This window comes from Sciurus carolinensis, unplaced genomic scaffold, assembly GCF_902686445.1.
Source record: "Sciurus carolinensis unplaced genomic scaffold, mSciCar1.2, whole genome shotgun sequence".
Taxonomy (NCBI): Eukaryota; Metazoa; Chordata; class Mammalia; order Rodentia; family Sciuridae; genus Sciurus; species Sciurus carolinensis.
In genome coordinates, this window is record NW_025920220.1 from 303,910 (window position 1) to 317,450 (window position 13,541).

Below are 13,541 nucleotides of genomic sequence, written 5' to 3' on the forward strand. Positions count from 1 at the left end.
GTTTTGAAGCGATCTGCCAGGGCTCCAGTGGCTGCCAGAGAAAGAGTGGCTGCCAGAGAAAGAGAATGTTGCCTGCGAAAGCTGCCCTGCCCAGGCGGCGAGTTGTTTGGATCCAGCAACCACCTGAGCAACGGGGAGGGGACTGCCCAGAGGAGGTGGAGGTACGCAGTGAGTGGCTTGGTCTCCAAGCGCCCACACAGAGCACCGAGTGGCTGTCTGGAGGAAGAGACGAGCGACAGGTCACTGGGGCTTGGAACATATGTATGAGGCTCCAAGTGACTGGTCAGAAGGCGGGTCGCATAGCCAGGCGATTAGGTGCATAGCAAGGTCCGGTCCAGGGACCTAGGCACCTTTTCTTGAATGAACTACACAGAGACAAGCTGAGGGGCGAAGTGAAGGTTCCAGGACTTCGGGCAGCTTCTCTAAGAAGGGACAACCTAAGGAGACTCGTGTACGAAGGGTGAGGCTCCCAGGCCCAGGAGAGCTACACAGAGACCAGCTGAGGGGTGGAGTGAAGGTTCCAGGACTTCGGGCAGCTTCTCTGAAGAGGGGCCACCTAAGGAGACTCGTCTGCAAAGGGCAGGGCTCCCAAGCCCAGGAGGTAGGTCCAGGCCCCTGGAAACGTTGCTTGGGAAGGCTGCCCTGCCCAGGCGGTAGTTGTGGACTGAGGGGAACCTCTTGGAGGGGAACTGACTAGCGAGACCTCCCCACCGGGTGGGTCTTCCCCGCCGAGTGAGGTTTTCCCACAAAGACGGTAAAACCAGAGACACAGGCCCAAACAGGCATTGCCTCAGCCCGCAGTCTAGTTCCCCTTTGGATGACCATTGGTCAACAAGTAGAGGCACCTCTGCCCTCTAGCAGGGAATATACCCCACCTGAAGACCACCACCCCTAGAGAGGCAGCTACCTAGGGGAACACCGAAGTATCAACTTCCTCTAAGACTTCAGGCTACTGAAGGATAAGAGGGGATACACTAGCAATCTTCAGGGACATTATAAGTCAATAGAGGAAATCTGCAACATCTCTGCAGTCCACTGATACCTGAACAATATGAGAAAACAAGGGAAGAAAATGCCTCAAACAAATCAGGATGTTATATCAATAAAATCCAATGACAGCATGGCAGAAGAAATGTCAGAAAGGGAGTTCAGAATGTACATAATCAACATGATAAGGGAAGCAAACGATGAAATGAAAGAGCAAATGCAGGCATTGAATGAACGCACCAATAGACAGTTAAAAGAGCAAATACAGGAAGCAAAAGACCATTTCAATAAAGAGTTAGAGATATTGAAAAAAAACCAAACAGAAATCCTTGAAATGAAGGAAACAATAAACCAAATTAAGAACTCCATAGAAAGCACAACCAATAGGATAGAACACCTGGAAGACAGAACCTCAGATATTGAAGACAAAATATTTAACCTCGAAAACAAAGTCGAACAAACAGAGAAGATGGTAAGAAATCATGAACAGAATCTCCAAGAACTATGGGATATCATGAAAAGGCCAAATTTGAGAATTATTGGGATTGAGGAAGGCTTAGAGAAACAAACCAAAGGAATGAACAACCTATTCAATGAGATAATTTCAGAAAATTTCCCAAATCTGAAGAACGAAATGGAAAATCAAGTTCAAGAGGCTTACAGGACTCCAAATACACAAAATTACAACAGACCCACACCAAGGCACATTATAATGAAAATACCTAACATACAAAATAAAGACAGAATCTTAAAGGCTGTGAGAGAAAAGAACCAAATTACATTCAGGGGGAAGCCAATACGGATATCAGCAGATTTTTCAATCCAGACCCTAAAAGCTAGAAGGGCCTGGAATAACATTTTTCAAGCCCTAAAAGAAAATGGATGCCAACCAAGAATCTTATACCCAGCAAAACTTACCTTCAGATTTGACGACGAAATAAAATCCTTCCATGATAAACAAAATCTAAAAGAATATACAAAAAGAAAGCCAGCATTACAGAACATTCTCAGCAAAATATTCCATGAAGAAGATATGAAAAACAAAGAAGCAAATCAGCAAAGGGAGGAGATATCCTAAAGGAACTCTCAAATAAAGAGGAACCAAGTTGTGTCAAAAATAAGCAAATAAATGAATAAAATGAGTCAAATGACCAGGAATACAAATCATATCTCAATAATAACCCTGAATATTAACGGCCTGAATTCATCAATCAAAAGACATAGACTGGCAGATTGGATAAAAAAGAAAGATCCAACAATATGTTGCCTGCAAGAGACTCATCTCTTAGAAAGAGATACACATAGACTAAAGGTGAAAGGATGGGAAAAAACTTACCATGCACATGGACCCAGCAAAAAAGCTGGGGTATCCATCCTCATTTCAGATAAAGTGGACTTCAAGCCAAAGTTAATCAGAAGGGATAAAGAAGGACATTTCATAATGCTTAAGGGAACCATAAATCAGCAAGACATAACAATCATAAATATCTATGCCCCAAACAGTGGCTCACCCATGTATGTCAAACAAATCCTTCTCAATCTCAGAAACCAAAGAGACCACAATACAATAATACTAGGTGATTTTAACACACCTCTCTCACCACTGGACAGATCTTCCAAACAAAAATTGAACAAAGAAACCATAGATCTCAATAACACAATCAATAATTTAGACTTAACAGACATTTATAGAATATACCATCCAACGAAGAGTGAATACACTTTCTTCTCAGCAGCACATGGATCCTTCTCTAAAATAGACCATATATTATGCCACAAAGCTAATGTTAGCAAATACAAGAAGATAGAGACACTTCCTTGTATTTTATCAGACCATAATGGATTGAAACTAGAAATAAATGAAAGAGCAAAAAACAGAAATTACTCCAACAACTGGAGATTAAACAATATGCTATTATATGAGGAATGGATAACAGAAGATATTAGGAAGGAAATTAAAAAATTCTTAGAGGTAAACGAGAACAAAGAAACATCGTATCAAAATCTCTGGGACACTATGAAAGCGGTACTTAGAGGAAGATTTATTTCATGGAGCGCATTTAATAAAAGAAGTAAAACTCAAAAAATAAATGACCTAACACTACAGCTCAAAGCCCTAGAAAAAGAAGAACAGACCAACACCAAAAGTAGTAGAAGACAGGAAATAGTTAAACTCAGAGCTGAAATCAATGAAATTGAAACGAAAGAAACAATACAAAAAATTGACAAAATAAATAGTTGGTTCTTTGAAAAAATAAACAAAATTGATAAACCTTTAGCCACACTAACAAAGAGAAGACGAGAGAAAACCCAAATCACCAAAATTCGGAATGAACAAGGAAATATCACAACAGACATGACTGAAATACAAAACATAATTAGAAGTTATTTTGAAAATCTATATTCCAACAAAATAGAAAATTTCGAAGATATCAACAAGTTTCTAGAGACCTATGACTTGCCTATACTAAATGAGGAGGACATACACAATTTAAATAGACCAATTTCAAGTAATGAAATAGAAGAAGTCATCAAAAGCCTACCAACAAAGAAAAGTCCAGGACCTGATGGTTTCTCAGCCGAGTACTACAAAACCTTTAAAGAAGAGCTCATTCCAATACTTTTCAAAGTATTCCATGAAATAGAAGAGGAGGGAACCCGCCCAAACTCATTCTACGAAGCCAATATCACCCTGATACCTAAACCAGACAGAGACACATCGAGGAAAGAAAATTTCAGACCAATATCCTTAATGAACATCGACGCAAAAATTCTCAACAAAATTTTAGCAAATCGCATACAAAAATGTATTAAGAAGATAGTGCATCATGATCAAGTGGGTTTCATCCCAGGGATGCAAGGTTGGTTCAACCTCAGGAAATCAATAAATGTAATTCACCATATCAACAGACTTAAAGTCAAGAATCACATGATTATTTCAATAGATGCAGAAAAAGCATTTGATAAAATACAGCACCCCTTCATGCTCAAAACACTAGAAAAAATAGGGATAGTGGGAACGTTCCTTAACATTGTAAAGGCCATCTATGCTAAGCCCATGGCTAATATCATTCTTAATGGTGAAAAACTGAAAGCATTCCCCCTAAAATCTGGAACAAGGCAGGGATGCCCTCTCTCACCACTCCTATTCAATATCGTCCTTGAAACTCTAGCCAGAGCAATTAGACAGACCAAAGAAATTAAAGGGATACGAATTGGAAAAGAAGAACTCAAACTATCCCTATTTGCTGATGATATGATTATATACTTAGAGGAACCAGGAAATTCCACCAGAAAACTCTTAGAACTCATAAGTGAATTCAGTAAAGTAGCAGGATACAAGATCAATGCTCATAAATCCAATGCATTTTTATACATAAGTGATGAATCTTCAGAAAGAGAAGTTAGGAAATCTACTCCATTCACAATAGCCTCGAAAAAAATAAAATACTTGGGAATCAATCTCACAAAAGAGGTGAAAGACCTCTACAATGAGAACTACAGAACACTAAAGAAAGAAATTAAGGAACACCTTAGAAGATGGAAAGATCTCCCATGTTCCTGGATAGGCAGAATTAATATTGTCAAAATGGCCATACTACCAAAAGTGCTATACAGATTCAATGCAATTCCAATTAAAATCCCAACGATGTACCTTACAGAAGTAGAACAAGCAATCATGAAATTCATCTGGAAGAATAAGAAATCCAGAATTGCTAAAGCAATCCTTCGCAGGAAAAATGAAGCAGGGGGTATTGCAATACCTGAACTTCAACTGTACTACAAAGCAATAGTAACAAAAACGGCATGGTATTGGTACCAAAATAGACAGGTAGATCAATGGTACAGAATAGAGGACACGGACACAAACCCAAACAAATATAATTTCCTCGTACTAGACAAAGGGGCCAAAAATATGCAATGGAGAAAAGAAAGCCTCTTCAATAAATGGTGCTGGGAAAATTGGAAATCCATATGCAACAAAATGAAAATAAACCCATATCTCTCACCGTGCACAAAACTAAACTCAAAATGGATTAAGGACCTCGGAATCAGACCAGAGACCCTGCATCTTATAGAAGAAAAAGTAGGTCCAGATCTTCAACATGTCGGCTTAGGACCAGACTTTCTCAACAGGACTCCCATAGCACAAGAAATAAAAGCAAGAATCAACAACTGGGATAGATTCAAACTAAAAAGCTTTCTCTCAGCAAAGGAAACTATCAGCAATGTGAAGAAAGAGCCTACAGAGTGGGAGAAAATCTTTGCCAATCATACTTCAGATAGAGCACTAATCTCCAGAATCTATAAAGAACTCAAAAAACTCAACACCAAGACTACAAATAATCCAATCGACAAATGGTCTAAGGAAATGAACAGACACTTCACAGAAGAAGACCTATAAACAATCAACAAACATATGGAAAAATGTTCAACATCTCTAGTAATAAAAGAAATGCAAATCAAAACCACCCTAAGATTCCATCTCACCCCAATTAGAATGGCGATTATCAAGAACACAAGCAACAACAGGTGTTGGCGAGGATGTGGGGAAAAAGGTACACTCATACATTGCTGGTGGGGTTGCAAATTAGTGCAACCACTCTGGAAGGCAGTATGGAGATTCCTTAAAAAACTTGGAATGGAACTACCATTTGACCCAGCTATCCCACTCCTTGGCCTATACCCAAAGGACTTAAAATCAGCATACTACAGAGATACAGCCACATCAATGTTCATTGCTGCTCAATTCACCATAGCCAGATTGTGGAACCAACCTAGATGCCCTTCAGTTGATGAATGGATAAAGAAACTGTGGCATATATATACAATGGAATATTACTCAGCCATAAAAAATGATAAAATTATGGCATTTGCAAGCAAATGGACGAAATTGGAGAATATCATGCTAAGTGAGATAAGCCAATCTCAAAAAACCAAAGGAAGAATGATCTCGCTGATAAGTGGATGATGATACATAATGGGGCGTGGGAGGGGTTAGTTTTAGGGTTAGAGTGAGGGTTAGGGAGGGGGGCAAGAATGGGGGAAGGAAGGACTGTATAGAGGGAAAAGAGGGATGGGAGGGGTGGGGGGAAGGGGAAAAAAATAACAGAATGAATCAACCAACATCACCCTATGTAAACGTATGATTACACAAATGGTATGCCTTTACTCTATGTACAAACAGAGAAAGAACATGTATCCCATTTGTTCACAATAAAAAAAAAATCCTGTAATGTTAAGCAAAATAGATGGATTCAATGATGTAATACTATGTGAAGAAAGATACATAAAGAAAATGATCACATTCTCTAATACATAATAACTAAAATAAAATTTATGGGAAAGAAGAACATTATTATAGGTGGAAAAGGTGCTGGGGCATCAAGGGTGGAAGAAGAGATTTTTTTATTATCAGTATATGTGCATCCATTTAGGAAAATATCACACTAAATCCCATTAATATGTACAATTTATATGTGCTAACAAAACACATCACCTAAAATTGTGCTGTCTTTAGGAATTTCCAGTACATGATGCAATATTATGAATGATAGTTCTTAGATAACCACCATTTTCTTTCTATGCATTCATTTTTTTCAGATCTTATGTACAGAGTGTGCAATGCTTTTGTTCTTGGATCTAGAAATTTCACTTAACTTCATCCATTTGTTGCAGATGGCAGAAAATTCTTTTGTTACTGGGATTGGAATTCAGGGTTCCTTTATCACTGAGACCATAGCCATTTTTTTTTCAATTTTAAAGACAGCATCCTTCTAGTTAACTACTATTTGCCTTCAACTTTTGCCACCATTTTCACAAACAGCATACTTCTTTTAAAAGCTGAACGATAAGCCAGGTGTGATGGCATATATATAAGAATTTTTCTATTTGTTTATTCTTTGATAGATATTTAGGTTGTTTTTATGAAATGGTTATTGTGGATAGTGTTGCAATGAACTTGGTAGTGTGTGTATATTTCTAAAGTGTGTTTTATCTCCTTTAATTATTGTAGCAATTAATTACAATTGGAGTGAATTGAGGTATATTTAGAAAATTTATATAGAACACCTGTAAATGTTTCTGTTAGTGTTTCCAGAAAATTGGGTCAGAAAAGAATGGGGAAGACCTTTCCTGAGTAGTATCAAGCAACAGGTTTAATTTGAAGAAAGGAGGAAGGGGAACCTGTCACTGCTTTGTGCTCCAAGCTTCTTGATTGGGTAATTTTTCTGATGGTGACATCTGTGACCATCTGACTTCTAATTCTTTAGCCTTTTATTGTGAGCTTTAAACATTGTTCCCTCAGGGGCATTTCCAGCTCTTAGTGGTGGACTAAAGCTGCTCCTTAGTTTGTGAGGCTTCCAGCTGCTTGGAATGAGCTGTTACCAGTTTTCCAGTTTTGCCAGAATGCAGACTGGAGTTTGGGGACTATTTATCTCATTATCATGTGAATAAATTTAATATGTCCACTTCTATGTACAGTTGTACATTTATATATTTTATTCTATTTCTCTGAAAGACCCTGATAAATACAGGCATATACTCAGCAAAATATCTGCATCATATGGTACATCTAATTTCCATTTTATAAAAATCTCCATAATGTTTTCTATGCGTGTACCAGTTTATATTCCTGAGAAGAGTTTCCAAGCATCTCCTGTTCTGCACATCCTCTGCAGTATATGTTACTGAGCATGATTTGGTAACAGTCATTCTAACAAGCATGTGGTGATATCTCATTGTGATATAGCCTGAAACCATAAAAACTTCCAGAAGAAAATGAGAACAATTCTTTGACATCAGTGTTGGTAGTAGTTCTGGATAGGACAGAAAATGTAGAAGAAAAGCACAAATAAACAAGTGAGACTATATAAAGCTAAAAATGTTTCTATATAACCAAGGAATCAATCAACAAAATGTAAAAGTAGACCATGGATTGAAGAAAATATTTGCTAAGCACATATCTGAGAAAAGTTTAACATCCAAAATATATGAAATTACATACAACTCATGAAAAAGAAAAAAATTACTTTAAATATGGTAAAACACTTAAGTAGATATTTTTCTAAAATCAAACAAATATATGAAGGTATATCAGCATTATTAATTATCAGAAAAATGCTAATCAAATTTATAATTTACTTTAGCTTCTCTGTCCCATTTATCTCACAGATGTATGAGTGCTACATAGTGCATCATCAGAGCATCCTGAGACATTCATCAGTTCACAAAATTTTGAACCTTCATTTCTCCACATAATTCTCCCTCATTATTCCATCTAAATTTTGAAGAAAGTCAAGAAATTGGGAAATAACAACTTATAGAAAATTGCTAAATGGTCATGAGTTTTGAAAATAACTTCAATAACAAATAGAATACACTAACAGATCTAGCTGTGAAGAAATATAACATAAAAGACCTACAAAATAAAATTTAACTTAATTATAACTATTTTCATAAGAACCTAAAAAACTGGTCATGGGAGTGTATTCCAGCAGCTCTGACTTCTTGGAGGCTAAAGCAGGAAAATGATTTACACCCAAAAATTTGAGGTCAACCTCAGAAACAGAGCAAGAACCTAGGTTCCAAAACCAACTAACATAAAATTAAACAACAACAACAATATATTTAAATAAAAGGTATGTTCACTGCTACTGTTGATTTCAACCAAACTTTTAATAAGAAATCACTAACAAAAACTCATGATCACTTCTAAAAATAGAAGAATAAAACCATACCAATTCTTTCTGTAAGACTAGGTTTATCAGGTAACATCACAGGAAAGAAAATTACAATCCATATTCCATTATGGATATTGACCAAGATATTCAAAACCACTAGTAAACTGAAAGTAACAACATGAAAAGGAAAGATTGGACCCCAGGACAAAGAGGGACATCTCTCAAATTCAGCAATATGTCAATATAGTAAGGTACCAAAAACCATTTTGGTAGAGAAAAGCTTTTGGCAAATCATATGGCAATTTATGGCAAAACACATGACAAATTAGGACTAGAAAAAATTATTTTTCATTCCACTAAAGTGCAGCTGAGAACTAACTTCAAATAACCTAAGAGCTTCAAAATTTAGTTGTCAATAACCTAAGAGCTTCAAAATTTAGGTGGGAGAAGGGGAAAAATAGTATGATTTTTGACTTATACTATTATTATTATTCTGAGAATATTAGACATGGATATTGTACATCAAAGAAGAATTAGCCTATGCAGATATTATCCTTTACATAATGTTTCTAAGAAACTTTTACACACTAATAAAACATTAGAACTACATTAGTTCATCAGAAGCATAGGTTATAAGGTCAACACAAAACTATATAAATTACCCTAGCAATGAGAAATGTCAAAATTGACACACAAATCTATTCACAAATGTAGAACAACAGTTTGAAATAAAAGTAATAAAATAAATTTAAGACCTGTTCACTGCACAATAAAAAGTAAATATAAAAATCAATATGGAAATGAACAGGAAAGCAGTTCACACTCAATTATCAAAAGTTTAATTTTGGTAAAAGTCACATTAGTTGATAGTAAATCTTCCAATTCAACATAATTATGTGCAAATCCCAAAGTCATTTCAAAGAAATTGTCCAACTGACACTAATAATCATAATAAAATGCAAAAGATATCAAATAATGAAATCAATATTGAAGTAAAAATTGTTATTTCTATGAAAATTGTACACTGCAAGAAAATGTATCATGCAGAATATTAAATTTAAATAGTTTAAAGGTTACTTATGAGGAGTAGCCCCCACCCTGAAGTGAGGAGTTTTGTGACAACTTAGAGAAGAATTAGGTTGGGATTCACATTTGTCACAAAAGATGTTACCTGCTGAGCACAAGACAATTTGAATTCCTTTCATGATAAATTTTCTTCTGCTTTCCAGAGTTTTTGCATTGCTCCTACCATAGATGCTCTGCCCCTGTAGTTTACTCAGTGTTTGTTTGGTTTAAACTTCAAATATATTTTGCCCTTTCTACAGATGCAGCATTGAGTTTTGAATGCATCCCAGCCTCTCTGTGATGGCTTAAAAGATTTACACTTTTTCCTTGCACAAGTTGAAGTGTATTTTAAATGGTTTGGACATTATAGCTTTGTTTTACTGGGATCAGGTGGAAGGTTGCGGGCATCCAGGCAATAACCTTATTTTCACACCCTCAGCTGTAGAGTTTTCTCTGAGTACACTTTGGCATAGATTTTGATGTTATTTCTCTGAACGTGAAAATTTTTGCTCGTAGGAAATATGTAAAAGATGGCTCTCTCACTGTCAGAGTTCTAGCAGTATATACTAGTCTCCACATCTGCATCCTTTGGGAAGCATTCTCAAGGTCCTACCCCATTTTCCGTGACACATCTTGTGGAATTCCTGAGAAAAAAGCATGCATGATCCTGAGGAACATGCAATTGCAAACTCAAGGATTTCACATTGTCACTCACCCACCCAAACATGTACTTGAGGATTGACTCAAAAATATCAATTTAATTTGACTAGCTTACATAGTTTTCAGGGAGAAATCAAAGACTTGTGGATTGTTTTTCCCACAGACTCATGTATCCTCAAATTCCAGGTTAGATTTCTAGTGATATCACTCCTTTGATAGGATTCATAAAAAAAAAGTCACTTATTTCCAGAGTTTTTAAAGTATTTTTCTTGTTTTATGTTTAGGTATGATGTTTTCTTTTTAAACATAGGAGCTATTGCTTTATTTAGAATTACAAGAACTTACCAATCTTTTATCTTTAATATTAACTGAAGAGGATATATGGTATTGTTTGCTTGTTTTATTAAACAGCTTATGATGTCTGATTAAAGCTGTTATTTTTTCAGTATGACTCTCTTTGGCACTTCTCTACACCTACAAAAGTAGCTCAGAAACTATCCTCTCTTTTTACATATAATTTTTCTCCATTATACTTTGAAAGTTATTTTAGGACCTGGTTAGTGTGTTTTCCCTATATTTGTTTTTATTGTTTTCTGTATTTGTATGAATTATCTCTCCATGTTAACATTAGGTTTGTATCTCTGTTAGTCTAATTTACTACTTCTCACAGGAAGCCAGATGCACCCTTCAACTTTATTTTACCATTAAATAGTCACTTGTTCAGGAACCCATACTTTTTAGGCATATCTGCATCACTATGACCAGAGAACCTGACAAGAACCTAAAGCAGGAAACACTTATTTTGGCTCATGGCTTCAGAGGTTTGTTCCAGTCACTGACTCCATATCTTTGGGTCCAAGATGAGGCATAACATCAGGAAGGAAGGGTGTGACATAAATCAGCTCAGGTTGTGATAACCATGAAGCAAAAAAAAAACTCCATTCACTAGGGACAATGTATAAACTCCAAATCAGGCCCCAGGGAACAAATTCCTCTAGCTAAAACTTAGCTTCCTAAAGTTACCATACCATTGGTCCAGTGGATTAGTCCACTGGATTAATCCACTGATTGGTTTGCAGTGCTCATAATCTAATCATTTCACCTCTTGCATTATATCACACATGAATCTTTGAGGGAAACCTCATATCTTAATAATAATACCATGTCATACTTGTACTTCATGGAATTTTATGGTCTTAGAAAAGTGGTGTTCCACTTTTGATTCTTTTTATTTTTTGTAGTTGTGGATGGACAAAATAACTTGTTTTATTTATTTATCTTTATGTGGTACTAGGGATCAAAACCAGGGCCTCACACTTGCTAGAAAAGCACTCTACTACTGAACTAAAACCCAAACCCCAGTCCCTAGGTTCTTCAAGTAATTTTGAAGGTTTCTGTGATTTTCAACTTTGGGTTACCACCTTGAAATAGAAATATAATTGAGGTAAAATTAGTAGGAATCAATGGAAGATTAAATATGTTTTCATTGGTACCTATTAATTATATAAAGTGTTGGGTTTTTTTCTGACATATTACTAAATGCATATAATGTATTTAGATCAATGTCACTGCACAGGATCTCTCCTTGTCCTCTCTCAATTTCTTTTCTTTATCTTAATGCTTTATCTTTTTTTTTCATGAGATATCTTTTTTCTGTTTCTTCCATATCTGAGACAAAAGGTAGAACACTTATTTTTCTGAGTCTAGCTTTTTTGTCTCAATTACTACTCTCCAATTGCACCAATTTTTCTGAAAACAGCTGACTTTTGCTCTTCTTTATGATTGAATAATTCTCCATTGTGTGCATATACCATGATTTTTAAAATCTTTTCATCTGTTATTAATCACTTGGACAGATTCCATGAGTTAGCTATAGTGAATTGTTCGGCTATAAACACAGAAATGGATCTAAAATATGTGCTTTTTAAAATTCTTTTAGATAGTGGGCAGTGTTATATATTAACTGTATCATATAATTGTTTTATTTAAAGAAAATGTCCATAATGACTATCCCAACAACTTTGTACGAGGTTTTCCTTTCCCTCACTTGTTTGCCAGCATTGTTACAATATTCACTCTAGATCATGGCTGTTCTGATTAGAGTGAGATAAAACCACAGTAGAGTCTTTTGACTTGCATTTGCCTGATGGTTCAATATGTTGATTTTTTTTTACATATTTGTTGGCTCTTTGAACTCCTTGTTTGAGAGATTTCTGTTTATTGTCAAATTAGTGAATGAATAATTAGTTTTTATTTTCATGTTGAGACTTCAAACATTCATTATATATTAAATATATGTAATCATTTAATATTAATCAATTGTCAAAGTAATAATTGGCAAAAAATTCTCTCATTCAGTATGTTGTCTCTTCAGGCTGTTAATTATTTTTCTTTGCCTTGCAGAGGCATTTTTAATTTAATGCCATGTCAGTATGTTCTCTTGATATTATTTTCTTAGATATAAGTACTTTTGAGGAAGTTACTGCCTATTCCTTAATATTGTGGTGTTACCCTTAGGTTTTATTCTAGGAACTTGTCAGTTCCTGAGTTTGTTTTCAGGTCTTTGATACATTTTGGGTTGACCTTCACATATGAATATCTCATTTCCCATTATAATTTGGTAAAGAGGACTTCTCTACAATGCATATTTGGGAATTTTTATCACTAATTAAATGAAGAAAGATTCATAGGTCTCTGTAGCTGCTATTCTGTTTTATTTGTCTCTGTGTATGTTTTTGTCCCAGAACCACACTGCTTTTGTTATTATTGCTCTGCAGTATAAATTAAAGTCAGGTATTGTGAGAGCTTCAGGGTTACAGTTTACAGAATTTCTTGCTTTTCTGGATCTCTTACTGTTACATATAGGTTTTAGGATTGTTTTTTCTAGTTAGGAGAATAATATGATGGGTATTTTGATGAGGATTATATTGGATCTCTAGGTGGATTTAGTTAATCTGATGGCTTTATTTAATCTATAGATAACTTTAGTTTATTAGTTTAATTAATGTAAGTTGTATTTAGTTTATCTATAGTTGACTAATTTTTTCAGTGTTTTATAATTTTTTATACATAATTTTTCTGTTTTTTTGGTTATACTTATTACTAAGTATTTTCAAATTATTTGTAATAAAATAAATTTTATGATTT